The sequence below is a fragment of the Neopelma chrysocephalum genome, unplaced genomic scaffold (genome assembly GCF_003984885.1).
Source record: "Neopelma chrysocephalum unplaced genomic scaffold, ASM398488v2 Primary Assembly neopelma1_26, whole genome shotgun sequence".
Taxonomy (NCBI): Eukaryota; Metazoa; Chordata; class Aves; order Passeriformes; family Pipridae; genus Neopelma; species Neopelma chrysocephalum.
This window is the reverse complement of record NW_020897695.1, coordinates 11,309,996-11,337,897: the sequence shown is the minus strand read 5'-3', so window position 1 is coordinate 11,337,897 and position 27,902 is coordinate 11,309,996. Positions and strand designations below refer to the sequence as shown.

Here is a 27,902-nt window from a genome sequence, read left to right as displayed (position 1 = left end):
TGAAACTTTTCCAGACCAGTCAGCACCAGCATAGCAAAGTTGAGGTTTTTTTGATGGTATTCTTCTTCTTTTCTTAGTTTTCTCTTGTGGAACCATTAAAAATGTCCCTGATAGAAAACCAGATTAGAAGTAGAAATAAAACTCTCACAATTGTCCTAGAACTACTAAATCAGTGTGTCCATTTAATTAAAATTTAAGGTGATACAATAGCCTGAAGAAAGTAATTTTAGCTAGCTATGTAGAAAGAAGCATATAGCTGCACTTTGAGTAATCACATAAATACTAGAACCAAGCAATGTATTAAAGGTCAAAATAAGTGAAATGCCCTGTTTGGAAAGGGTAGAATGAAAACTTTTCCAGTATTTCAGTTCTCTGAATAACTGAGTGCATTTCACATACAGTTTGTCTCTGGCCAGTTATAAGCAGGGTAAGTAGATTTAAATTATATATTCTGATGTTGTAACAGAGATTCCCTTTATTTGATGTGGTTTTAATTTGGAAAGTTATTCTCTGAATTGAGTAATTCTTGCAGAACAGATCTGCCCACTGATACAATTCTCGTCTTATGTCAGTTTCTCTTACTGTCTAATGGGAGTCCAGGGCATTCATTTTAGTATGAATAAAAAGTTTTTATTAGTTCGTGTTCCTGTCAGTGCTGTGGAGTGAATACAGCTCTGACATAATGAGTCTTTTCTGGCCAGCACATTCTCAACAGAATTTTTAATTAAGTTGCAATTGCTGAGCTAAATTGAGCAGAGTCACTCAGGTATAGATGAAGATATAATTTGGTTGGAAGAATCTTCTGCTGATGGCAATCAATGATCCAGCAAGACCTGGGAAAGCAGAAAAATTAATAATTAAAAAAGAATAAATCTAGTTACCAGTGAAGTGAGTATATTCAATGTAGAAATCACTAAATGGCAACCCAAACAGGAACAGAACTGAGGAGTTTTGCATATATGGATTTAATGCCTTCATGAAATTGTCTTGAATTTCCAGACACCTTAAACCCCTTGTAGGTTGGACATCTCCAAACAGACTGTAGCAAGATACAGTATTACTGAAACATGCATATTGATCACATGCTCTAGTTGTTAGGAGGTTTTATCAACATAGAGTAGCTGGGTTGAAGGTGTCTGAAATACAGGTTGTGGTCTTGCATGTAAGCGCTTTTGAAATCTCTGAAAAGTACTGAGGACTGGCTGCACAGCTGCTATTAGGCCAGATGCAGCTGAAGCTTGTGGGGTTGGGCTGATGGGATTGCATTGTGCGTGCAATTAGAGACACTAGGATGTGAGGGATTTACTCTACAGACACAGATAATCCTCAAAAGTGAGGAATTTTTGCACATTTATCTCTTGGAAGATTTTGATAAAACATGTCATCCTGTTGCTGAGGAGATTTCTTTTTCAGTTCTGCAGCACTGTGTATGCATATGTGTATGTGTGTGTAAATTGTGCCACCTGCACATGTAAATATAGAATGAAAATGTGTTGATGCTCTTGTAGAGTGGGTAGATGCAGTTTCCAGAGATTGAAAATGTCATATAATTATTTGTTTTTTAATTGTGTTTTTTCTGTTTTGTTTAGTTTTGGGCTTTTTTTTGTTTCGTTTGTTTTATTTTTTCTTCTTTCAGACACAGAATTGGTGAGGTTAGAAGGGACCTCAAGAGGTCACATAGTTCATCCCCTGCTGCTTAAGTGGGGACACCTACATCCAGTTGCCCAGGACAGTGTCAGACAGTTTTTGAATATATCTGAGGAGGGAGACTCTGCATAATCCCTGGGCACCCTGTGCCAGTACTTGGTTGTTGTCACGAGTTCCTAATGTTCTTGTGTTTCAATTAGAGCCCATTGCCTCTGGTTCTGTCACTAGCCACCAGTGAAAAGAAACCTGGCTCTGTCATCTTTGCACCCTCCCTTCAGGTATTACATACTTTGGGAAGATGCTCCTGAGTGCTCCTGGTGTGTCATCTACAAACTTGCTGAAGGCACAGTTTGCCCCATCATCCAGCTCACTAATGAAAGTGTTAAGCAGGACTGGATCCAGTACTGACCCCTGTGGTCCACTTCTTGTCACTAGCCTCCAACTAGACTTTGCATCACTGATAACCAGCCTCTGGGCCCAACCATTCAGCTGGTTTTCAGTCCACCTCACTGTCTGCTCATCCCTCCCCTACATCAGCAGTTCCTCCATGAAGATCTTATGGGAGGCAGTGTCAAAGGCCTTACTGGAGTCCAGGTAGACAATATCCACTGCCCTTCCCTCATTTACCAGGCCAGTCACTTCATCATAGAAGTCCATTCTGACTACTCATGATGATTTTCTTGTCCTTAATGTGCCTGGAAATGGTTTCCAGGATTAATTGCTATATCAACTTCCTAGGAATCAAGGTGAGATTGACATGCCTGTAGTTCCCTGGATGGATTGACACATTATTCCTCAGATGTGAAACTACTAGGAACACAGGCAGGACATGGACAAGTACTCAAAGAATCCTGGGGGTTGTCCCCAGTTCTGGGACAGATATGCTTTCTGTTTTTCTCTTCCTGTCTGGATAAATGTTTCCCCACAAACAAACCTGCACATGCACAAATGTGCACACATACCTTCCCGCCACATTTCTCTGTATATGAATGTTGATGCTGTCTGAAAAGCACTATCTCCACCAATCTAGAATGTGAATAATATATTGTGTCTGCTAGGAAAATCGGCAGTTTACTCTTTCTCTCACATGAAGTTTGTATTTTTAGCCTAACGTGACAGGGTGTGATACAGAACAATTTAAGATTATGCTATCTGTATTACTACCCAGGGCTGAATTTTAGCTTTTCTGGCCTTAATTTTAGGCAGGTACACACTTGCAGAGAGGCCAAATGTTGTACTTAAACTGTTTGTTTAAGATAATAATTCAATGGCTGTTTTTCCATATTGATTTGAATATGTTCAAGGAGTTTAATTACTGTAATAAGCTTCAAATGGTGAACGACTGAGGTACGTGATGATAAATTCCTTTGCTCCAATGATTATTTTACTCATCTGCAGTGTGGATGTCCATGTGTAATAAATATTAATTGTGTATAGCATTGGAGTTCTCCGCCAAGATGTGCTAGCACTGACATTCTCATTAACTCCTTATTCCTAAGAAAGTAGCTTGGGCCTGTGCACAGGTTGTTGTCTGCATATGGCAAGTACCCGTAATACATGTTATTTTGAAAGCTGAATAAGTTGCTGAGCTGTGTCTGGTCATACAAGATTTACGAGAAATCGGGAGGTGTCATATAGCCTCACGTAGCAGATGGAACATGATGTCTGCAGCTATGAAAAACGAAGTAGCCGGGTTTGGAAATCTGGGAGGGCTTCCTGAAGTCGTACTCGTATGGCTTTCAGCAGGAAAATTTGAGGACATAGAGTATCTGCTGCCTTGTGGATTGGAACAGCCAGCTGGAGTTTTTGCTTTTTATTTATTTTTCCTAAGTTTTTATTAAACTTGAGCTAACTGCAGAGCAAATAAAGCAGCGCCCAAAGACAACATACACTTGCTAAAATTCATATTGATGAAATTGGGTGGAATTGTTTGGATGGGTAAGTTTGTTCACTGAAATAGGTTTTTTTTAAAATGTTGTCTGAAGTCACAAATTTCGTTGAACTCAGTGAGCTTTGATAAAAATGTGTAGGGCAAAATCATTACTTTTAATTTTGATATTTTTAAAATAAAAGTTATTCACTTGTTGTTTAGCATGACATTTCAAGGATTAGCTTGGCAAGATTAAACTAACAAAACTGAATTTTCTGGCTTGTTTTTTCTTTTTTTTTTTCTTTGAGTATTAACCTGCATCCACACAGACCCTCATGCAAACAGATGGTAGAGACCAGAGAGCTTGGAAATGCATTGAACTAGCAAAAGTATAGAATAGCAGCAGAGCCTAATAAACAGGCTACATGGGAATCAAGGTATAGGAAGGACATAGTGTTGCTCTTCATCTGTCTTTACTTTTCCACTTAATCCTGCTCTCTCTTTTGTTTCATTTCTGAATTCCATCATCCTTACTTTCTCTGCCTCTTCTCCTGCCTCAGGTCCCCATTTCCATTCCCAGCACCTGCTGCCTCGTTTTGCTTCTCTCCATATTGGATAGTGGAGGAGATTCCCTGCCCTTTCCTAGCATGGGGGAAGGATCTGAAGATAAGACCTTGAGGCAGACTTCAGCTACTTGTTTCCATAGATACCCAAAAGTATCTTTCATGTTATCCATCTGTGGCTGTTACAGCCCACTGCAGAAGCCAATAAGCCATGAAATAGGGGAGTCTGTGGGATGATATATTCCATGACTCTACCAAACGGTTCCAAAATAACTACAAAAATACTGTGAAGAGGGGGAAAACAACCCATATATAAATAAATGCAAATAAATACATCCTTTTTAGTTCATGGAGATGAACAGAGTAATAGATGAAACATTTGGATAGAACTGGAAGTTTTAATGATCAGAAACAAGAACTACCATCAGCAGCCATAGAGAATAAGGTTTGAGGCCTGACTAAACCTGTCTTGCATCTGGTTGCTAGCTGGTGGCAATGAAGAAATGTGAGATCAGAGAAATATAAAAGAGTCTTTCCAGCTTGCTCTGCCAGCCCTCAGCGATCTGCAGCTCAGGGAGTTCTTAAACACAAATTTGTGTCTTTGTAATTAAAAAAAATGTTGGTAGGATAACTTCTGTAACTTAGTTAAAAAAACTTTAGAAGTTTTTGTATTTAAAAAATAACTTTCAGGCTATCCTGGAACATAAGGGTTCTGCAGCTTAAGTGGTGGTTGAATAAAGTAATATTAACTGTATTTCTTGAACTTGCCACTTGCTGATAAATTTCAAGTTTCTTGTTCATGTGTTAGAGGAGACATGTTCATGTGAAAATCCTTGTTCATTTTCTCAATGCCATTTGGGATTTTAATCTTCTGATTTTTCTGTCACTGTGTAAAAAGGCAACCATTATGTACTATATTTTGAAGATTCAGCATATCTAAGCCATCAAGGAACATTGATTGGTCTGGATTGTTATTTGACCCATGCTTATTTCAGAGTATTTTAGAGATGCAGTACCAAACGCTATTGTTGCACATCCATAGAGATTTTTAGGCAGTGATTTGGGATTTGTTTTCTGCTTTAAAGAACTGCAAGGCTTCACAGTGGGCTGGTTTATTGGGTGTTTGGTGGGGTTTGGATTTTATTTTTTTAAATTATTAAAATTAAGAATTTTTTAAAAATAATACTCTAGTTAATGCTAGAGTGGATTCTAAATACTATTTTTCTGATTTCACTCTAAGATTTCAATTTGGTGAACAAGCATCCTGTATAAAATTAATTGTAAGTAATGATGTAACAGTAGTATGAACATGCCATCTTAGGAAGATCTTTCTCTGACAAAGAAAGGAAATTAAAAATTTCTGATGAGATGTTTTATATTAGATTATGCACAATTTGGTGGCAAGGGGCTGCTTTCACTCAATAGAGGTTATGAAATTAGTTCTTCTTGTTGTGAAAAGCTTCTGAGTCACTTGCAAATTTGGGAGTTTTTCTCTTCTGGATGTAGAAGGGGGCTGATAACTGGAAATGCTGCCTGCATGTTCTCTGGCCAAAGCTTAGGTCAAAGTCTTTAATGAAATACTAGAGTTAGTGTAAATACCTTTGGATTCATGCAGGTTGTGGTTGATGAAAGGCAATGGGGAAGAATTGAATCTTTAATTGAAATCAAGACCTTCATCAGAAAAGAAAGGCAACAGAATTCTTTCTAATTAAGCCACAATGTGGCCAAGGTCCTACCTTTGCTGACTTGGAGCTGGCAGTTGAGTTGATTGATCCCTACTCCCCAGATCACTCAGGTCTTCAGAGCACTTAGTCTTGTACAGAGATCTATGCCCTGTACACCTTGCAGGTGATGATCTGTTAGTGCAGGTGTTGACCTTTGGACCTAAGAAGAAATAGGAGCAGTCCTGCTGAATTATTTCCCAAGTAATATTCCTAAAATATGATGTTTGAGAACTTTTCAGGTCCCATTAGACCCTTGCATCAAACTGAAAGCTGTGATTATATTTACACCGCAGCAATGTGCCTGTGTATATGCCTTTATGGTTTATTTCATCCTCATAATTCAATATCATATTTTTCTTTCTCCTTTTTCATCAGGTCTAGGTTGATGCTAATGAGTGTTTCTTTGCTTACTTGGTAACCTCTGTTGCTGCCAAAATTTGCTTTTAGCTTCTGCTTTCTCTTGCTGGTACATTTCCTTGAAGTATTTACTGTCAAAGACAACTCATGTTTTTCAAGCACCATTCGAAATCTGTGGGGTCGAGCTGCAGGCTAATTGAATATTTTATCTTGGTCTGTTCTTGGCCTGAATTCATATAATTGGATATTTTACTTTCCAAGAGTTAATATTTTGGAGGCAGCTTCCAAGGGTTTGTCTGTTGAAGACCTCCTGTCATTAACTCTTTCAGGAAAAAGAAAAGTTCTCCGCATGAAGGGAATCTCCTATGAAGTTTTTCTCTGTATCCTACAGAGCGTCTTTCATAGTATTCTGTCCAGCCCCTAATACACTGAGTACATTTTTACAAATATGTATGCATAAACTCAAAATCTGGAATTACATTTTATGTCACCCTTCTTGTTAAAAAGAAAGAGAGCTCTCTTCCTTTCCCAGGTCTTTTCCAACTACTTATGCAAAGTCAGAAGTCTGAAAACTAAGGGCTGTAAATTTTTTGTGTTGGCAAATATTTGATTAGAAGCTGGTACTGGGAACTTCTTCCTCCTGTGCCTAGTTCAGAAATATGAACATCATTAGGTTTTGATGAGATTTTTCTTTGTACACCCCAGGTAGTAATAAGTGCCTATTTATTTTAAATTCATTTTATAATAACTCTTTCTTGCTTTTCTCTCATCCATCATGGCTGGGTTTTTTTGAGCCTCCTTGTCTCAGCATTTAAAGATAGCCACAGCGCTTTGTTTTCTGTCTTTTTAAATCAGTGATCTTTAAACTTGAACTCATTTGAATGAGACAGATTGTCTCAACTGAAGACAAATACTGTCATGTTGAGTCAATGTATATGAAATATCATATTATTCCTCTAGTTCAAACACCATTTTCTGCCTATGTAGTGCAGTTAGTGAAACGTAATGCATGTGCAAAGGAAAGAAAGTAGAAATCTGTTTTCTTACTGAGAACAGTGATTTGGGCTGGCTACTTTCTCTCTATCAGAGCTGGAGGCTGACTTCTCTGTCTGTTCAACTAAATTTCTTCAGGTCTGCTGTCTTCAAGTCATGGGAGAGTGAAGAACTTTTTTTCCTCATAGTTTACATAAATGAATAAAACCAAGTGTACTCTTGGGAGGTCAGGAGGGAGCACTTAGACGTGAGAGGTGGTCAAAGCTACATGGTCTCTCCCTGATCCTGTGACCTGGAGCAGGAAGATCTGCTGTTGGGGCCAACTTCCAGGAGCCTTCTGCCTTGTAAATCAGCCACTGGGAGAGCCATGGAAATGAAGGAATCAAAAGATTTGTGGGATCACATAGTCATTTTTCTATGTTAGGAAAATGCTTAAAAATTGTTTCAATACTGTATTAGCTTAGATGAAAATCTGAATGACCTGTACCTGTTTACATCATATTTCAGTGTCCAGTGGATCAGGGGTTGCGGAAATGATTGAGGAACCCTGTTCCTTTCCTGTGAACAATTTCTGTACAACCATACTCCATCAGCCATCTTCGATTAGTGTGTGTCTGTGTTTGCAAGTAGCACTATGCACCATTTGTACCTGTGAACGAGGGGACTGGGATGGGTGCTCAATTTTCAGATTTCTCTCTAGCTTTGCAAACATTTTGTAGTGTTGCTCATAAAAACATCTTGAATGGTTTAAAGCTACCTGAAAACTTTGCCTGTCTTAACTGTTGAGTAATTTGGTTGCAGACATGAAATACCGAAAAACAACTGAGAGGAGTTTTCGTCTATTCTTTTATTTATGACATTTGGTCAAAATACTGTTGCTGACAAAATATTTTACTTTTTAACAATAAAGCTTTTTTTTTTCCCTCAGAAACAGCCCAGCTGTATTAATTCTCCCCCGCCCCCCCAATATCTAGTTCTAGATATTTCTTTGCTGTTATTTCACTTTCATCAGTATTTCTAATCATCCTAAGACATTCTTGCAAATACAGCCCTTAACCATACTGTTTATTTGATAGTTCTCAATTCATGCTTCATTAACTTTTCGCAACTTTTTCTCTGGATTACTTTCTATGAAATCCGTGACTCTTAAACAGTGTTCTCAGTCATGTATATACACACACAGTCTGTATGTATATATAAAATTAAATAAGATTTCTCTAATATTTACTTTTTTAACCAAGTCAAGCCTTGTAGTTTTGTTGTATGAGTAGGGTAAGAAAAAAAAAAGAAGAAAGAAGAGACCGTTAAAAATGTTTTCAAAATTACCTAAGGAGGATATCAGGACAAGGAAGACGTTACAGTGCTCTCACTCTTTCTTAACCCTGAATAACTGCCTTGTTAATCTGTCACAATTTATATGTTTATAGAATAGACAAGAAGTTGTCTGTCACAGTCTGTAAGACTGAATATAGATGTATGAATATGGTGGAAATCCTTTAGCTATGGCTCCCTTGCAGGTCAAGATAAAAGAATTGATGGCCATGAAGGATGAGTTTAAGAAAGAGCTTGAGTTCTCTATATCTCACCCTTTCACTCAGGAAGATTGTAAAATAAAAGCTGGGGTGTGTTTTCTCATGCAATACTTTATTAGGTTTGTGGAGATATAAATCCTCAGAGGAACTTTTTCAGAAGCATTCACTAACTAAAGGAAACCATAGAAATGATAGAAATATGTGAAATAATTAGAGAAATTCTGCTGCTGCTTAAAAAAAAAAAGTTTTGATTCCTGATGAAGCGGTAGCACAGAATACCTGTAGCTCATGTGGCTGAACAACCTTAGGTAGGACATTATGGAAATATAGCCCAAAACTGTGAAGTAGGGGGGATGCATTATCACTACATTTAACATTAAGCATATATTGAATACTAGTTCTGTAGTTGGTACACTGCCACCAGCAGCCCAACATTAAAAAAAATTAAAAAAAAATTCTTTTGCTCTCCTTCCCTGCAGTTTAATTATCTATCCGTAGATACCTAATATTTTAAACTTGGATGAAGAGTCTAAGGCTGCTTTTATCACAGGCAGGCAGATGCACATTTCAGATTACCTCAGTGATATGCCTGCCTCTCATGAGCTATTTATTACAGATACACAAACTTCTCACATCTCCAGGACAGATTTTAAGCCTGACTTGACTTTAGTAGTCTGACAGATTGTGATAAACCTACAGTAAACAGGAATCTTTGGAGCTTCTTTGTAAGTAGATAATTCACTTGATTGATTTGGTACACTGATTCTTAACTTACAGCATAAGAATGAAACCGAGAGATTGTCAGCAGCTTGAGCCTCTTCTGCTTTTACTGTGAGGGGTTTTAGGACCTAATATAAATTGTTTGCTGAAGGGAAAGAGCAGTTATGAAACTCTGAGAATAAGCGATTTAGAAAAACAGTCTGAATTACTGGGGATGTTTGAAAAGTCTTACGTTCAAATATTGATTGACCATGGATACCAAGTTCCTTAAGCTGATTTGGTTTAAAACCAGTACATAACAAAGTAATGTGCTATTGATATGAATTGATGGAGTTCAAGTTTATGCAAAGGAAAAGTAAAAGCATTTTCACTGCAACTGCTGTTTTTCATCTTCCCTAATGTTTGGTAGTAGCTTTAAAATATACTGCATTAGCTATGTTGTAATAATCAGGCCAGAATACAGACTCTATGAAATCTAACTGAGAATTGAAGTGTCCAAACTACATTTCCATACAGATGTACTGACCTCATCTCAACAGATATTTTCAGGTTTTGCCTGATTTCTTTCCTTTTTCTTCAAAAACTGAACGAATTGACTTTTATTTTTCTTTCTCCCGTTGAGAACTTTACAATTTTGCATATTAAAAAAAAAAATCCAAGCAGATCCCCATTGCATCAACTATCTGCATAGGCCTGCATTGGGACCTCTTGCACAGTTTGTGATGTTGGTCTTGTATGTGATGCTAGTGGGTGCTCAGAGCATACACAAAGCAGAATACAGAGTCAGAGTGTATTTCTAGGTAAATTACTCCCTTCCAACCTGATTTCCATTTATAAAAGCAGTGACAGCTTCATGAAAAGTAGGTTTCTCCTTTGAATCTTACATGACAAAAAAAGATACTTTTTGCCCATCAGCTCACAGTCTGCAGACCACCTCACTGCCTGAAATGGTGTTCTTGTGCTTTTGTTTCAGCTTTGCTTTAGGTGTTTCACACTTTCTCTTTGGAAGCTAAGATAGCATCTAAGTAATGATACAGTGATTTCTGGTTTTGTTTCTTTACTACTCTTTGTGTTCTCCAAAACTGCTAGTAGGAGTAGTCTCTGGAGAGAAGTAAAGCAACAGGGCTGAAAAAAATCCCCTTATTGGCAGAGGGCTTGGAGTGGCTGCTACTACCACCATGCCACTGCTGCCGACAGCAAAGCAAAATGCTTTTACCAATCCTGGCTCTAAGATGCTTACTTGCTAAGAACATTTTAGGGCACTATGGACAATCCATGCAAAATCTCTACTATTTGGGTGTCAATTGCTTAGATGATTTGTCTGAATTTACCTGCCTTTTGTTCAAATTGTTGTGCTCTAAGATGGAAAAATAAAAATATGTGATAAGCCAATTCTTGTCCCAGCAGTCTCCTCTAGAAAAGCATGTAAATCATTGGAACTGGAATCATTGCTGTAGCTCCCTATAAATAATTTCTGTGTTCAAAGACCTACAGTGTATTGTTCAGCCAGTTTCTTTATAATTTAGTTTGAAATTCATCATAAAATCTTAACTGCAACTATCTGAGGTAAATCTCGCCCTTTTTTGAGATGCTCCATTTTATTCCACACCACCAACCCAGGATATTGTGTTTTTGAAGCAGAAAACCATCCATTCTGGTAATCTGAATTTGTCATGATAAACCTAATCGGAGCATTTTGAGGTTTGTTTTTAAATTCAATTTCAATTAAAAAAAATCAATTAAAAAAATCTGAGTTTTGAGGCTTTTGTTTTTCAAATATTTGGAAAAACTCATTGCACCAGCCAACTCATGTGTGCCACTGCTGCAGAATCGGCTGATGGTGTAGAACCAAGTGCACTACATCACTTCTATATGCTTCTTCAGGGAAACATTAGGATGATCATTGTATCTTGTTGTATTTAACTTTAAATGCTGTTTGAGGGCTGATCAGTCTGCTCTAGCCTTGTAACTTGGGTAAACTTAAAAGTTTATGCTGTGTCACTGCCAAGTGAACTGGACTAGTTTCAACAGCCTTAATCCCCTGGCTGCCCTTCGGGTTCCACATGGATGCAGGAACTGTTTTTACTGACAGTGGCATTTGCTGTTCTAAGACTGTATTTGCACCTCTCCAGCTTATATTGGGCTTGTCAACTACTATGCATGTGTCTGTCCTGTTCTGCACAGGATTATACAATATAAATTCCCATGCCTTTGTTTCTCTCTTTGAAGTTATTGACTTTATGTTGTTAGTTGTCATCTGATGTTTCAGTACTCTATTTACAGTCCAGTGTGTGCTTAATTTTACTGAAGGCCCTGTGCTTGCCTGTGTGCTTCCTTGGTTCTTTAACATGAATCCCAAAGTGGATCCTTGACCATCCTTGTGTTAGTGTTATTCCTTCTCTTAATAAAAAAGCTGTCATAGAATACCCTGAGCTGGACAGGACCCGCAAGGATCATCAAAGTCCAACTCCTGGCCCTGCACAGGACAGCTCCAAGAATCACACTGTGTGCATTGTCCAGAAGATCTTGAACTCTGATGAACTTGGTGCTGTGACCAATATCCTGGGGAGCCTGTTCCAGTGCCCAACCATGCTCTGGATGAAAAAGCTATTTCCAATATGCAACCTAAACGTCCCCTGACACAGCTTCATGCCATTTGGTAAGGAGTGTTCATTCTTTCTTCCTTACTATGGTGGGACTTACTTGAGCTCCCATATTTAGCCTAATAGCTCCATAATGAAATCACATCCAAAATTTTACAGCCAAATTTTCTTTTTTTTTTTTAATATATATATAACTTGTATTTTTCACTGGGAATTTATTGAGATTATCTAATAATATTGGAAACTGTTGATCGTAACTAATCCTGTGGTAGAGAGTGAGACTTATCTTTAACAAAAGTTAAAATTCTACATGCAACTCTGATTCCGCCCAAAACTGTTATTTTTTAATTCAACTTGTATGTGATGCTGTTTTTTAACTTCTAGAGATTTTTGCCTAGATCCTGATTCATTTTGAATTTGCTGCTGAGCACTAAGTTGCAGCATTGGCACCAAAAATAAAGTGCCTGTTTTCTTAATTTATTTTTTAGACTTTGCTTTTTAGGATTAATCTGATGGTGTCATGATTTAAAGTGGCCAAGTCCTGACCTTCAGGTGCCTCTGCGTTCTATGGGAAAGAAGGTGGTTGCAAGTCCCAGCTTTAATGAAAAATAACACACTTAGTGTAACTCTTTCAACTGGATAATATTTTTGCCTCTGAGCTTTTGTTTCATGATGGAAACTTTCCAATTCACATAGTCTGAGTTCAAGAATGAAAGAAATCATTATTGCACTTTAAGGAACCATTGAAAGCCCTGAAATTTTTCTTTATAATTTAGAAGAGCTGTACATATGCTCTTCTAAGCTGGCCATCAGCAATTTGTGTTTGTGTTATTTTTAGAAGGGTAATACTAAGAACCTCAAGGAAACATCTTTAGTTAATTTTGAAACCAAGGAAGTCACTCTTTTTGAATATGCTTTAATTGTATCAGTTGGGAATATTTTTAAATAAGATTCTGACATAATGATAAAGTTCACAGAGTATACATTGTCATAAGTATTCATCTTTCCATCTGGGTATCCACTTTCAAAGCAGCCATGTGCTCTTATCCATTTGACTGGAGCACAGCTGATGTGGGCTAATTATTTTTTCCTCCTTTTCATTGTATCACTCTGCTTTTTCTGCTGATTTCAGCTGGAGTTGGAGGTCGGTCTATTTAAAGAGCCTACACTTTTATCTCAATGTCTCTTGTGAACTGTTGTATAATTTGGCTACTCCTGGGGATCTTTGCGGTGAGAATACATAATTTACTGACCATCTGCCTGCCTTTTCCTTTCCCTTTCGTTACAGATGTGGAGAGGAAAAGCTGAAAAGGAGATGGTCTTATAATATGTGTGCAGAAGTTGGTTGCTGACCAAGTTACATACTGTGTTTGTCATTTAGAAATCTGCTTTGTGCCAGAAGTTGGTGCTACGACATGAAATCCAAAAGAGGGCTGGTCTGTGTCACACAGTACTGAAGAGAAATGTATCTGATGGATTGGTTTATTCTGAAAGCAGTTGGTTGAGCTTTTTCATAACATCATTGTTTATTTCCCTGCAGCTCTATATTGCCTTCAGACAGTATCCAAAATCCCAGACTACGCCTTACTTTGTGACCAGCAAAGGTCTGGGAAACCCCATTCTGCCCCAACATGGAGTTACTGAAAGTCTTGAATGATCTGGCTGCAAGGGCTCAATTTAGTTTTATTTGGGCATGGTGTAGATGTTTGAATGTGAGAAAGAGGAGAGCAAGATAAGATGCAACAGACATTAATGACACTAAATGAGATTGTATCTAAAACCCAATAGCATGGGAACTTTAATACAACCTAGAGAGCAGCAGAGTGTGGTCCTTAGAGAAGCCTAGAGAATAGGCTTTTGGATCTGAGATTAGTTTGAAGGACATGTATGGCTGTGAGGAAGGAAAATTTTGTTCATTTGACTTCTTTATGAATGTTTTAAAATAATTGCATCAAAGCTTCCTGACTTTAGAGAACTCTAGAGTGCTACCCTGTTGTAGAGAACAGGTCATGTAAGGAGTGGCTGAGGCGACTGGTTTTGCTTAGCCTGGAAAGAAGGAGGCTGAGATATTTTTATTGTTCTCTACAACTACCTGAAAGGAGTTAGTAGTCAGTTCAGTGTCAGTCTCTTCTTACAGGTAACAAGAAGAAACAGCTTCATGTTACACCAGGGGAGGTTTAGGTTGGCTTTTAGGAAAAGGATCTTCACCAAAACAGTTACTGAGCATTGGAAAAGGCTGCCCAGGGAAGTGGTTGAGTCACCATTCCTGGAGGTATTTAAAAGTCCTTCAGACATGGCTTAGTGGTAGACTTGGCAGTGTTGGGTCACTGGTTGGACTCAATGATCTTAGATGTTTTCCAACCTAAATGATTCTATGCTTCTTTCCTGTTTTGATTCTCAGTGCAATAATCTTATAGGACCCAACTCTTGGCACGCAGTTCACGTAGGATCGTATTTCACTGATGTTTGTACACAGATGATACTCCATGTTGATACTCCTGCCTTTTTGGCTAAAGTTACAATACCTCCCTATGAAAGTAACAGATCATGATGTGTCTGCAGAGTGATGTTTCATGTGGCAGATTTCAGTAGGTTTAGGTGGGATGGACATATTCTTCACCATCACATTTAAAGGTGGTCCCTTAAACCCTTTCAGGGACCTTCTATCCAATCTCGCAAATTGCAGTTTTGTTCTAAAAATACATGTATGCCAGCTCAGACCTAAGATAGTCTTTTTGCTCTGGTGAATTTTTTTCCCAATTGCTTGCCATGCTGTTGTGGGTGTTTATAAACTACTTAGCTATGAGCTCTTATGGGCAGGAAATACATCTTCTGTTTTATTTGCAAAGAGTAGTAAGAACCTTACCTAGGTTTCTAGATGCCATTGCAATAAAATAATCATAACGATAGGTCTCTGAGTAGTAGTTAAGTCTGACACAGTTGAAATGATCTAGTAGTTTACCTTGGAGTGAAAGTTTTTATTTGAAGTACAGAGAGAGCAAAGCATACTTAGTTATTTTTTGTTATCTTTTGCTTAGAGAAAATATTAAACATGGCTTGGTACTTAACTTGGCTGGGGCTATCTTCATGCAGCTTTTTTTTTTAAAGCCAATTATCCTGCAATATGGAGTGTTTTGATTTAGACAAGCTTTTTAAAGATCATAATTCGTGGCACATGCAGTGAAGAGCAATTTAAAATTAAAAGGCTGCTTTAGACTTTTAAGAGCACCTGGATCTTATTTTAGAAGCAATTGGAACTTTGGGCCAGCACCTTGTAGAGTAATTTAAATTCTTCTTTTTTATTATTTTATTTGAGTACTTGGTGAGGAATTGATTTGAACAGTGCGGTGCTGAGCTCTTCAGATTTTGAAGTACTTCCAATTCCCAGTCACATTTAGCTGCAGATCATGATCTTCTCTTGGTCCTGAAAAGCAAGAGATCTTAAGAATACCACCAGACAAAGAAATGAATCTAGAGTCTTTTGATTTATCAAACATTTGATTTCCTGTATTTTTTCTCTTCCGTTTATGCATAGAAGAAGTTCCTTAGGTCGATAGGAAGACATTTAAAAGTTTCAAAAGAAAAATAAATACAGACATAAAGTCGCTGGTTGTACCATATCTGTTCAGCATTTGAAGAAAGTATTTTCATCAGTAAAACATTCATAAGCACTGAAGTAAATTATGTGTATTGGTTTATCCAGGGTAAAAGGATGTGGAGGGAAGAAAAAAATCCTTTAGTTATATTCAATACTCCATTTGGGAGCATGGTCTGCCCTGTGCCCCATGTGAGACAGCAGACCTGTGGGAATGAGGTGAAGGGGGGAAGGAGGGAATCTTCATGTAACAAAGGCTTATCATTATTCACAGGCAAAAAGAGAAACTGTGGCTGCACAGGTAGTCTCCATTCTGGAAAGTACTACATGAGCACTTGGCTTTGAACCACAAGTCTTCACTGTAATGAAGACTTTCTGGATATTTTGGAAAGCCCTATGCAAAGAGAGGGATATAATGATGCTTTACTCATACAAAGTGACACAAGACAGCCATGTTCTTTGTTAGCTTTATTTTCAAAACTACAAAAACGTGGCAGTATCCATTCTCAACATGACATAGTAGGTGTCTGAAGTACAGGGATTAGAGATTTTCGTTCCAGCTCTCCATAGAGTACTCAGCCCCTTATGGACATACATAGGTGGGATTGTGAGCAGCTGGGGCTCTAGCAGTGAGTCATTGAGTCACTGGAAATTCCCTGGAATGTGAACCACCAGCGAGAATCTTTATAATATGGTAGTTGCAATACGATAAGAAGCTGCAAACAGGCAACTCATGGATTGCAACTACTTGTGGTGGAGCGCAGAGATGCTGTGGGGAAGCGTACACCAATATAGAAAGATTTTATAAACTGGAACTGTGAAACAGTGAGCATGACGTTAAACAGCATCACCATCTCCCTGTACTGGGTGGATTTCTTATAAGAGACTAGAGGAAGCTGATAAGTTTTTTTTTCCAAAAAGCTCAGTGTATTTTTGCCTTTGAGTTGAGATAAATAAAACATCATAAGATACATTAGAGATTTCACTGGAGTGTGGAGGAGGAGAATGTAAAGTCTGAATATTTTGTTTTCTGTCTGAATCACTAATGTGCTACCAGTCAGTTTAATTAAAATAATTAGTCATGAAATATATAATTGGTGTGAATCTTGCTGCAGTTTATATAGAGAGCTTTTGAAGAGGAATGTGGTTGTTTGATACTGATCCTGCAAACATTTCTGCACACTCTTAGCTCAGTGTGCATGACTCAGTGGTATCCCATTGACTGGAGAAAGGAAGCTCTCCTTTAGCTAAGAGGCTTTCTCAAATTGAGCTTCATGAATGGGCAAGCATTTCTCTGTGACCATGTGATTTGTGGCAAGCCCACTGCTTTAGGGATTCCTTCAGTAAGGGACTGCTTTCACCCTTAAACAATTACTAGTTCTTGCAGAGCAGTAACTTTGAATGACCAAGTGGTGGCATGTCCTCTGGGGCTTGCTTTGTATCTTGGTCTCTAAAGGGTTGCTCCTCTCTGTGAGAAGCACCACTCTGTTGTGTCCTGCTGTGGGGAAATGACCCAATTGCAGTAACCATGTGCAAGAACGTGTTCTTGATTTCTTGTGGACTATGCCAGATCGTTTCCCGGATCAGGTTCGGCTTGTGGCTGTGCACACGCCTTTTGAAGCTTGTGAGAAGTGAGGATGGGAAATTGCTGGTGCTGCGTGGAAGAACGGGCCTGGGGTGGGTTAGGCTTGTCTGGGTTTAGGTAGTTTAGTTTTTCCCTGGAGAAAAGCTTGAAAGAATTGAGCGATTATTGCAGATATTGACAAGTGCTACTACTTGATCCTCTCTTTTCTGAGAAAGTAACAGTAAGAGACTTGTAACATTAAGAGATTTGTTCTCCTTACCTTATTTGTCTCTTATGTCAGAATTATTTCTTACCCTGATATTATGTATCAGGCAGCCCTGCTATATGCATAAGATTTTCTACTTGTAGGATATACTTAGGTGTTTTGGTCTAATTTGATAGTCTAATTGACTGTAGCAGTAGATTCTGTACATTAACTTTGTAAGAAAGCTTACAGTTTTCATTGTCTTTGGCCAGAAAGAAGAATTGAAAGCTTATGGACTTCCTTAACTATTTTTATGGTACTTCAGGTAATTCCATTTCTCTTTTTTGGCATGTGGTACAGGGTATAATAGAAAAATATGTGATTCAGCAAAAGCTGTGGAAGGATTTCTGTTACTGAGTGTACAGAACTGCAGATACTGCAAAAAAGACTGAAATAAAAAAGAATGGAATATTGTGTATCTGCAAGGTAGGATTGTGTCACCCTGTGGCCTTTCTTATTGGTTCACAAAATTAATTGTGGTGTTCCCCTGAGTATTTTGTGTGCGCTAGAAAACCTGTGAAGCAACATCATATGCATCATGTTATATATATATGTGTTAATAAAGAGCTGTTATTTTCCTTTTCCACACCTTTTCACCTGAAGCCTCTTAATTTCAAAGTTATAATAACCTGGAGGAGTTTGTTTCTTTTTTTTTCCTAACCCGCCCTCCTTAGCAAACATTTGTGTCTTAAGACATTTTTTCTGTTAACTGTGAATTCATAACTTACAGAGAAAGATGTTCCTGAGTTGTTATGTTGTCTTCTGGTTTGGTAGTTTTGGCTGTTTTGTCTTGACATATTCGAAAGTCCTGTGGTATTGGCTGCATTTTATACTGTTTGTTCTGGATCAAGAAAGCAAATATCAGTGAATTTCAGATGGATTAAAACTAGAATCAGACAAAGTTTCAAACTCCTTAAGTGGAACAACAAAAGACACAACAAGGTACGTATGAAATCAGTGTCATGACCCAAATTTTCTGAAGTCCAGCTATTCTCTTAAGGATGCTCAACATATGATAGCAAACATTTCTCTCTTGGTGGCCAGAAAGTTTAAATAGCTCAAATTAGTGCTTTTCTCCCTAGTAACAATTGATAGGACAAGAGGAAATGGCCTCAAGTTGCACGAGGGGAGGTTTAAACTGGATATTATGAAAAATTTCTTCACCGAAATGGTTATTGAGCATTGTAACAGGAGGGCCAGGGAACTGGTGGAGTCACCGTCCCTAGAGGTATTTAAGAGACCTGTAGAGGTGGTGCTTAGTGACAGGTTTAATGGTGGACTTGACGGTGCTGGGTTAACAGTTGGACTTGATGATCTTAGAGGTCTTTTCTAACCTAAATGACTCTATGATTCTATAAATTTATCTGAACTTCTGTATAGTCTATTGAATTCTGATCTGGCAATCAGCCTATCAGAATTTATATTTTAAAAGACTCTGAATATAATGTCACTGTGTGTCAAATAATGGTTCAGTTGCATTCCTATGCAAACCATATCTTTCCAATAGCAGTCCTTCTCTAAATCTCATCTTGCATAAAATAAAATCAACCAACCAAAAACCTTGTATCGTGAACCTCATGCAGTAGATTGTCAGTTTGTTTCCATAAAACACCATGGATGTCTGTGATGTTTTATGTGGTCAAAAAAACAAACAAAAAAAACCCCCAAAACACAAAACCAAACCAAAGCCCTTATAATATTCTGGTACACCTGACAATTTCTGTAAGTTCTCACAAGATAAATTGCTGCACACCTCTTCAGTTCCTTAATTCTGGTGAATGTTACATGTCCCATTGCTCAGAGCCTTCCATATTTGACTGTGTTAACTGTTGCTTCTAGACAGCTGCTCAGAAGCTCTGGACAAAGCTGCAAAAAACCCCTCATACAGATATGTAGAGAGGAGTAGGAGCTCTAAGTTTATATCAACTCAAAGAAAAACAAAGCAGAGGAGTAGAAAACAGAATATTTGTTTTTTCATGCATTTCACAAAGTGTTAGCAAAATCCCTGAACAAGGGGAGGCAGAGATTCATGAGAAAGCTGCTATCTTAAAATATTTGAGAGGAAAACACTTCTCTTTGTATGTTTGAGAACTACTGAGTGCTTTTCAAGCAGCCATATGTTGTAACATTTTGGCTGAAAGAGAAGTATGTGTTTGAGTGTTTTTATAATTTTGTATAAATGTTTGAAAAATGTAATGAGAAAATTGACATTTCCCTTTTAAAAAAGAGGGCAAGCCATCTCCTATCTACGCTTTGGCCAGCTATGTCCCAAACCGTATAATTCCTTCAGGCATTTTAGAGAGGAGGGTAAGCATCACTCCTTTGTACCAGTGGATGCAGAACTGAGAATTATATAGGATTGAGAATTAAAATTGGTCTGTGGCAGAGCCTGGATTCTAGAGTTCAGTGCCTTGACTCAGAAGGCTTGTCTTTCTGTTTATCTGTCTAGCTTATGTACTTCTTCATGTAACATTTGTTTATCAGTTCATTTATCCTTGTACCAGCTTTTGAGGCTGGCAAGTACTTTTGTGCTCTTTATATAGATGTAGGCTCCAAGAACAGGTGATTCAAGTGAGCGTCCAAGGTTATACAAGTATCTGTCAAATAAAAGGGACTGAGTAAAATTTACTTTAATCTCATGTAATAACCTTAACTTTTTAAGCCTTACCCATTTGCTTGAGAGAAAGCCAGAGACAAAAACAGAGGGGGAAAAAAGGAAAATAGGGGTTATCTTCTTTCCCTTGAAGGCTGGTTTCCCATTTTGATTTCAGAAAAAAAGCCATCTTTTTTCAATGCTAATTTCTTAAGTGGTACTTTTTTTTTCCAACAGATGACAGTTTTTCAGAGAAATTCTCTGATTTCACAGAAAATGAGTTACATTGAGCAGAGGAGAAAAAAAAAAAGGGAGGAGAAAAGAGAGAATGCTATGAATGGATTTTCCCTCTGTCCCTAAGAATTTTCTGCTTCCACCTTCCGTATTAGTCCATGGCTTCAAAACTGGCTTAGCAGGATCTTAGCTCTTTCTAGGATGGATGTTGTGTATTCAGTCAGAGCACCAACTCATGCAGGGGAGGCATGGGGGACCACGTAGTGGCATTTCTAGCAATAAGCTTGTCAAAATAAACAGTCTCACTTTTAAAATATGTATCTGGAATGTGTTGCCTCCTAATGCATATTCATGTCCTAAATGCAAATATCTCCCTTTGCTGCACATATTGTGGATGTTTGCCCTCTCTATTTGGGTTGTGTATCATATGGCATGTAAATAAGAGATGACAAGTTGTGTAATAACCGGAGGAGGGGAGGAGAAGAGGAGGTAAAGGGATTTGATTTAATAAGAAACATGCATAATTTACACACACAGCACTATTCAACTCTGGTTTTGCATATTTTAATTGCAAATCCTGTGGCTTCATGCCAACCAGTGTCTTACAAATAATAGTCATTTAGTAGCCTTAAAGGTAAGATTTCTCAGATGAAGTTCACTTATTAGAATGAGCATCCTGCATGGTTTAGATTGATACTGAAGTTTATTGTTTCTTTGCAAGGTGAAAACAGACATGTCACTTTGGGTAGATACATCAAATATACAGTATGAGCAAGAAGATGTGTTTCACATGATGTTTTTATCACAGCCACAAGTGTGAAATACAAATTATTTTAGGATAGATTTTTTTTCTCTCTGGCTTGTAAATTGTCTAAGCTGAGGGCACAAACTAATGTTAGTATGCTGAGGTACCCAAATATCCATAACTGTTTGCCTTTGCAATGGTGGTGGCATAAAACTAAAGGGTAGTTTCAGAATATTTTTTTATAATCACTGGTGTTTGTTCCTGTCATTCCAGGAACTGATATTGTGAAATGGGTTCATTTTGACACTGTCGTTAAAGTCATGACTGAGAATAGCCAGCTAAGTGTAGCCTGCTTAGGCCCAAAGGAACAGATGATTCTCACCCTGGAAAGTTAGACCTAAATAAACACCTTACTGCAACGAAAGCATGTGCCACAAGAAGATGAAATGTCAAGTTGCTTCCAAGACTTTTGGTATGGATTCTGTACATGTGCATTTCCTTCTGCATACAAGAACTAAAATGAATGTAAATAGGTAGAAAGTGGAAAAGATACTATGAGTTGTCATTTAGGAAAGCTTCATGGTCAGTGAAAGACTTCATGGGATATCAAATCCAGTCCCAAAATACCATAGGGACTTGTGCCTTATAATCAAGAAGAAAAGAAAGAGACAAAAATGGCAGAGAGATTCGGAGGGGTGGCACCAAGAAAATACACAGGACAGATGAGGTTTCTGTATAGAAAAGCTCAAGCTGCATCTTGTTTTTGTTGGAGGCACCAGTGCTTGCGCGAGTGGATAACAGTGCACTGCTGTGCTGGCTCCCTGGACCTACACTCCTTTGTCATGTGCTCTGGAGAATCTTGCCTCTGTGGGCTTTGTAAGCAGACTCACAGTTTGCAGACTGGTTTCCAATAACCAAAGAAGCCTCTCCGTGAGCTCACCAAACCCAGCCCAGCATTTCAGAAGCTGCTTCTGACCTGGGTTGAAAATGGATTCTACAGTGACACAAACCCATAAAGTTTGAATGTTATTTTGGATCCAAATTCTGCTAGAGTTTGTGGGCTCGTTATCTTATTTTTTACTTTGTTTTAAACATGTGCTCAGCTCTAATTACTATAAAATTTCCTTTTTTTTTTCCTCCTTAGACATGATTATTTCAGGCAAGTTGCAGAATTCAAAAATCTAATTGGGCCACTGAAATTAACAGCAATGCCTCAAGCTTGTTGTGATATGGATAGAGATATAGCTGAATAAAAGAGTTTTTTGCTTGAAGGTAGCAGTTCAAGGAATGTGCTTCAGTGGACCATTCTTCTGCCACCAAATGAAACCTTGATGGAGGATTTTCTGTGGCATTGCAGTCCTGACTGGTGCAGGCCTTCATTTTACTTCAGGTGTATGCCAGTTGTCTGGTGCGGTATCTTAAGGCATGTTCCCTGTAGTTTGGTCCCCTCTTTATACAGCATGAAGAGGGAGAAAGACAGTGCTTCCAAACACCTACTTTTATGTTTCCTTCACCCATCCATGCTACCTCTTGGTCCTAGGCTGAATCCCAGGGAGGAAAAAAAATCCCATTAGTTTTCAGAGGCAGTTCAGCCACATATAGTCTGAGTAAATATTAGAGGGGGAGGTTTATTTTGTTGCAGTTTTCTTCTCATACGAGAAAAGTTTTTCAAAATCCAGCTCTCTTTTGTGAATCAAAAATGTTAATATCCTGCCTTACAGGGGTGGGGAATCTTTGGAGGTAGTGTTGTTTCTTTCTTCCCACTCCCCAAATTAGATAGCAGAAGGAGAACCAGAACATAAGCAACGAATAAGGTTTACCTCCTTCTTGTGCATAAGCCTTAATGATGAAAGACAATTCTTGTCAAAAATAAGTCTCTTATGATGCCTATAAAGCTCTCTGCAGTGACATGAACCATTTCTTGATTCAACTTATCAAGAAAACCAAGTTGCCCATTGTTCCACACATTTTCATTTCCATTCTGCTTATGTAAAGACATGCAGTCTTTAGAGCAGTGTGTTGTAGATGCAATTCCCAGTTGGGAATCACTAAACAAACAGAAACAGAAATAATTAGTGATGATTTTTTCCCTCTCACTCCATAATACCTTCTCAAAAGAGAGCAAAACAAGCAACAAAGAAATGCTGCTCTCCAAATATGTACCTAGGAACTTGTCTCCTGAAGGCTGTTAAATAAGTATAGAAAAGAGTAAAATTTACTCTTCTGGATTATGGAATGAATTTCTGAGCAATGAGATACTACTTGTCTCTTGAATACCTTTCATCAGTTTTTCTGAAAAAATATAGTATGCATGAATACTTACTGGAACTTTATCTTTAAAAAAAAAGGAATTAAAATTGGTTTGTGTGTGGGTGCTGACTTTCTGTGTTTTCTCCATTTTAAGGTTTTGTACAATTCAAGTTTCCTAATCACCCATTTGAATAGATAAAAATGTATTCTGGAAAGATACAAAAGCTCTTCTTCTCTGGCTACCTCCCTTGACTGAAGAGGAAAAGTAATCAAACATTAAGTTCTGATTCTTGGTGCCAACTGAACAGAGAGGGACTGGATGCTTTACAAGAAGGCCAGTCAGTTAAAGGGCAGGATCTGAATTTGGTAGATTCTGTTCTGGAAATAGTTGCAATGCAGAGTGGTGTTTGGTTTAGGAGGAGGGTGCTTTCCTACTGCTCTGCCATTGTCATTTTGGAAAGCTTTATACTTGCCTGTCAATGTGAGAAAGTTGGGAGTTGCTGAAGTGCCAGCTAGCTTGCCCCTTGCAGGACAGTCTGGCATGCAGTGGTGGTCAAGCTCTTCTGTTGCTGGGGGGTCTTGTGACTCTGAACAGTGGTGCACGGTGGCTGTAGGTCCTGAGGCCAGGGAGGATCTTCAAGGCCAGCTAACTGGTGAACAGAGGCTATGAAATATGACCTTTCTTCCTGCTGCAAGGGCATTCCCTATAGAAAAATAACCATTTGGCTCTATTGAGAGTGTATCTTTGGCATATCAGCAGTGTCTCGAGGTAAGCTGGTCAGCAGGTAAAAATGTTGTAGTGGTCACCTGCTGGCATACACTCTACTGAAGCCTCTCTACAGCTGGGAGCTAATAAGTGTACAGATAATATATGGAATTACTAAAGTAGCCTGGTGTTTGGAATTTAAAAGAAAGGAAAATCAAGAACTAGTCATTTAAGCAGTTGACTGGAGAAGATGATGGCAGAAAACTTGGGCTTCCTGCCCTTTTATTGTACTGTATGTATGCTGCAATGGTTTCACACCTGTCAATTGGAATTCAGATAATTCTGTAGCCTGATACAGTGTCAGGGATTGTTTTGCAAATAAATACCCATTTAAACTAATACGAGGGAAAGTGTACAAGCTCAAGAAGTGCATCCATGTGAGGGTTTCTGAGGTTCAACAAGGCCAAGTGCGAGGTCCTGCACCTGGATCTGGGCAACATCTGGTATAAATACAGGTTAGGGGATGAATGGATTAAGAGTAGCCCTGTAGAGAAGAACTTCGGGGTTCTGGTGGATGAGAGGCTGGACGTGTGCTGTCAGTGTGCGCTTGCAGCCAAGAAAGGCCAACCATATTCTGGGCTGCATCAAAAGAAGTGTGGCCAGCAGGTTGAGGGAGGTGATTCTGCCCCTCTATGCTGCTCTGGTGAGACCCCCACCTGCAGCACTGTGTCCAGCTCTGGAGTCCTTAGTACTGTTTGAGCAGTTTCAGAGAAGGGTCCCAAAAGCAAGTTATAGAGAATACCTCTTCTCTGAAGAAAAACTGAGAGACTTGGGATTGTTCATCCTGGAGAAGAAAAGGCTCTGGGAAGACTTTATTGCAGCCTTTCAATATTTAAAGGGTGCTTATAAGAAAGATCAGGACAAACTTGTTAGTAGGATCTGTAGCAATAGGACAAGGTGTAAAGGTTTTAAATTGAAGGACAGTTGGTTTAGATTAGATAAAAGGAAGAAGTCTTTTACAATGAGAATTGTAAAAGACTGGAACAGGTTGCTCAGAGACATTGGGTGGATGCCCAATCACTGGGAACATTCAAGGTCAGGTTGGATGGGGTTCTGAGCAACCTGATCTAGTTGAGGATGTCCCTGCTCATTGCAGGAGAGTTGGACTAGATGACCTTTAAAGATCCCTTCCAACCAAACTATTTGATGATTCTATGAAAATATGTGATTTTGTGGGGTAAGCAAGTAGTGCAATAAGGTAATTTTTCCTATTCCCTCCTAATAGCACTTCCTTTCACATCACTCTTATCTTTGTTGACCTTCCATCTTTCCCAGACACACAACCTTTTCTTCAACACTTGCATTATTTAAAACCTTTAGGTTACCACAGAGACTGCTCACAGACTGGAGATGCTGGGAGGAGAGACAAGAAAGGAGAGAGGGGAGCAGTTGCCAACTTCAGTGCATATCCAGAGCATTACAGCTGCATCTTTTGTGCTGAAAGAGCTTGAGAAATCACAGTTTGTCAAACATTTATAATCTGTATGGTGTAAAGTTGTCTGCTTGTGCATTACAAGGATGGAGTACTTCTCTGGCCTTCCAGTCTGAGATTTGATTTAATCAGCAGGCTTCAGCAATGTGGGCAACAAACTTTAAGCCTGCTGGTCCAGTGCCTTGTTGCCATTAGTCATGCAGCACATAGCTCTGGCTCTTTAGAAATCCTAACTACTGTTTGGCATAGTCTCTTACCAAGAGGATGCATAAATCAGATAAACTCTCACTCCCGTAGCAAATGAGAGTAATGGATGATTTACACTTACAGCACTATATTGGTATTTGTCAAATTGACTCCTGTTTGGCTTTCAAATCCTTAATTTGGGTTTTATACTTGGTTGCTATTAAATATCCTTTTGTCACCCCAGCAACACTGTCAGACCAATTTCTCGCTTGTCTTCCTCCTACTGACATGGAAATATAAGTTCACTGATCTATTTATCATTCCTTCCTGAATAGTTTCCCAGGATGTATTCTTTGGAAATCAGCCAATTCATTGTACAATGTTGTAACTACTGGAATCTAAGTAAATATGAAATACAGTTCTCCTAGATAAGGCTCCCTGCTGCAGGAGATTCCTGCTGTGGGCAGAGTTTTAATGGTACAGATTCAATACATCCATGTTTCTAGATGAATGCGTCCACTTCAGTCTCAGAAGTGTAATGGCTGTGCTTCTATTCCAAGTTGCTTTGTGACAAACACATGTAGTTCAGAGTATTGTGAAAAGGGACCAAAGGACAGCAGAAATGGGCTACTAAATCTTCTTTCAGTAGGTTTCTTCAACCTCATTGCTGTCATATTTAGCAGTATGGAATGGCAAAAACCAACTTAATAACAAAGGGCAGCTAACTAGGAAAAAGGATGTGTTGTGTCCCACAGAAAAAATTCATAAAATATGTTGCTTTTCTTAATGCCAGGCATTAGTTTCCTGACATAATGACTCCCCATTTTAAATTATTTTTTTTTCTTCCCTTTGTGTGGAGAAAGCAGGAAAGAGTACATCTGTAAGGTCACAAGATAATGTAAATTTTGAGCTGTTGAATATGTACCTATTTGAAACAACAACAAAATCAACAACTTATGATTTCTGAAGCCAGCATTACTATTTCAGACTTCAAGGACTGACTTGCAATTCTTTACAGACTTCATCTTAGCAAGGCAAGGGATGAGCAAATTTCAGCTCCTACTTGTCTGGTGTTCTGATCAAGCAAGATTTAGCAATAGCTGGCATCTTTACCCAGAATTGACTTTAGCTTTGCCTTTTCATTCTCAGCTCTCTGAATGTTACATTTTCCTGTAGTTTGGTTTTCCCTTTGCCTTTGCTGTCCTCAATGGCAGCTATTCAATTTCTGCTTGACAAGATGAACATTACTTGGGTTAGATATCGGTGCTTCTGTGCCAAGAAGGTTTCACAGTTCAGTTCACCACAGTGCTTTATACTGTAATCAGCCCACTGTGAGCTGCTAAGAGCACGTTCCACTATTAACAAAATCACCACTAGGACTATAAACACCCTTTCATGCTTCCATGCTAAAAACTTGTTTTCAGTTGCTTACAATTTTGCAAAACCCCTTCTGTTTGAGTTGGCATGCTACAAGATAGGTATACGCCTCCTGGGGAGTTATTTCTTATGGAATTTTGGACAGAACCCCCTCAGTCATTTAATGACTAGACTAAGGCAAAGTATGCTGTTACAAATTCAGCATTCAGAATCAAACCTGAGCTGCACACCCAAGATGTAAGCTGCACCAGCCCCAACACAGTGACTTTACCTGCATCTTGGCTGTCATCAAGCCTTCTGTCAGGAAGAATTAATAATGCAGTATGTTGTCCTGCCTGTCTTCAAAGATGCATTCACTTTTTTGGGTAGAGACAGTGCCTCCCACCAAGAGTTTGGTGAAAGGGATGCCCGTTCCTGTCTTTGGGCCAATCTACCGATATTTAGCAAACTAATGAGCGTGTTTTAAACTGTAAGCTTATGTTTGATCAAGATTTATTAGATTTTAGTAGATAATCTTGTCACCGATTGTAGAGAACTTAAATATAACACATCTCACAAAACCCCATGAAATTGTTGCCCCTGCTTTGAGAGCCCAGTTTGAATAATCTACAGTGAATGAGATATAAGGGGGGTCACACAGTGAACAAGGAGAAGAGAGGAAGAAGATAGATAGCTGCTCATTAAGTGAGCATCATCTGTTCTGTGTGCTGAATGATGCAAAGGTTAGGTTAAAAAAGGAGGATGTGAACATGTAGTTAAGGGCTGTATTGTAAAGCATGTGGACAAAAGGGCCAAAATTAGGGTTGTACAGGCAACCCTGAGAAGCAGAGAAGTCATGTTTTTTGGCGCCCAAACGTTGGGGCAGAGAGAGAGAAGTCAGAATCAC

At 38.6% G+C, this 27,902-nt stretch overlaps 1 protein-coding gene across 2 annotated transcripts in view; it reads left to right on the top strand.

Moving 5' to 3' along the window:
- Positions 1-27,902, top strand: part of CPNE4 (copine 4) — a 232,144-nt gene that overhangs the window by 49,434 nt on the left and 154,808 nt on the right. The gene's annotated exons all lie outside the window — the stretch shown is intronic.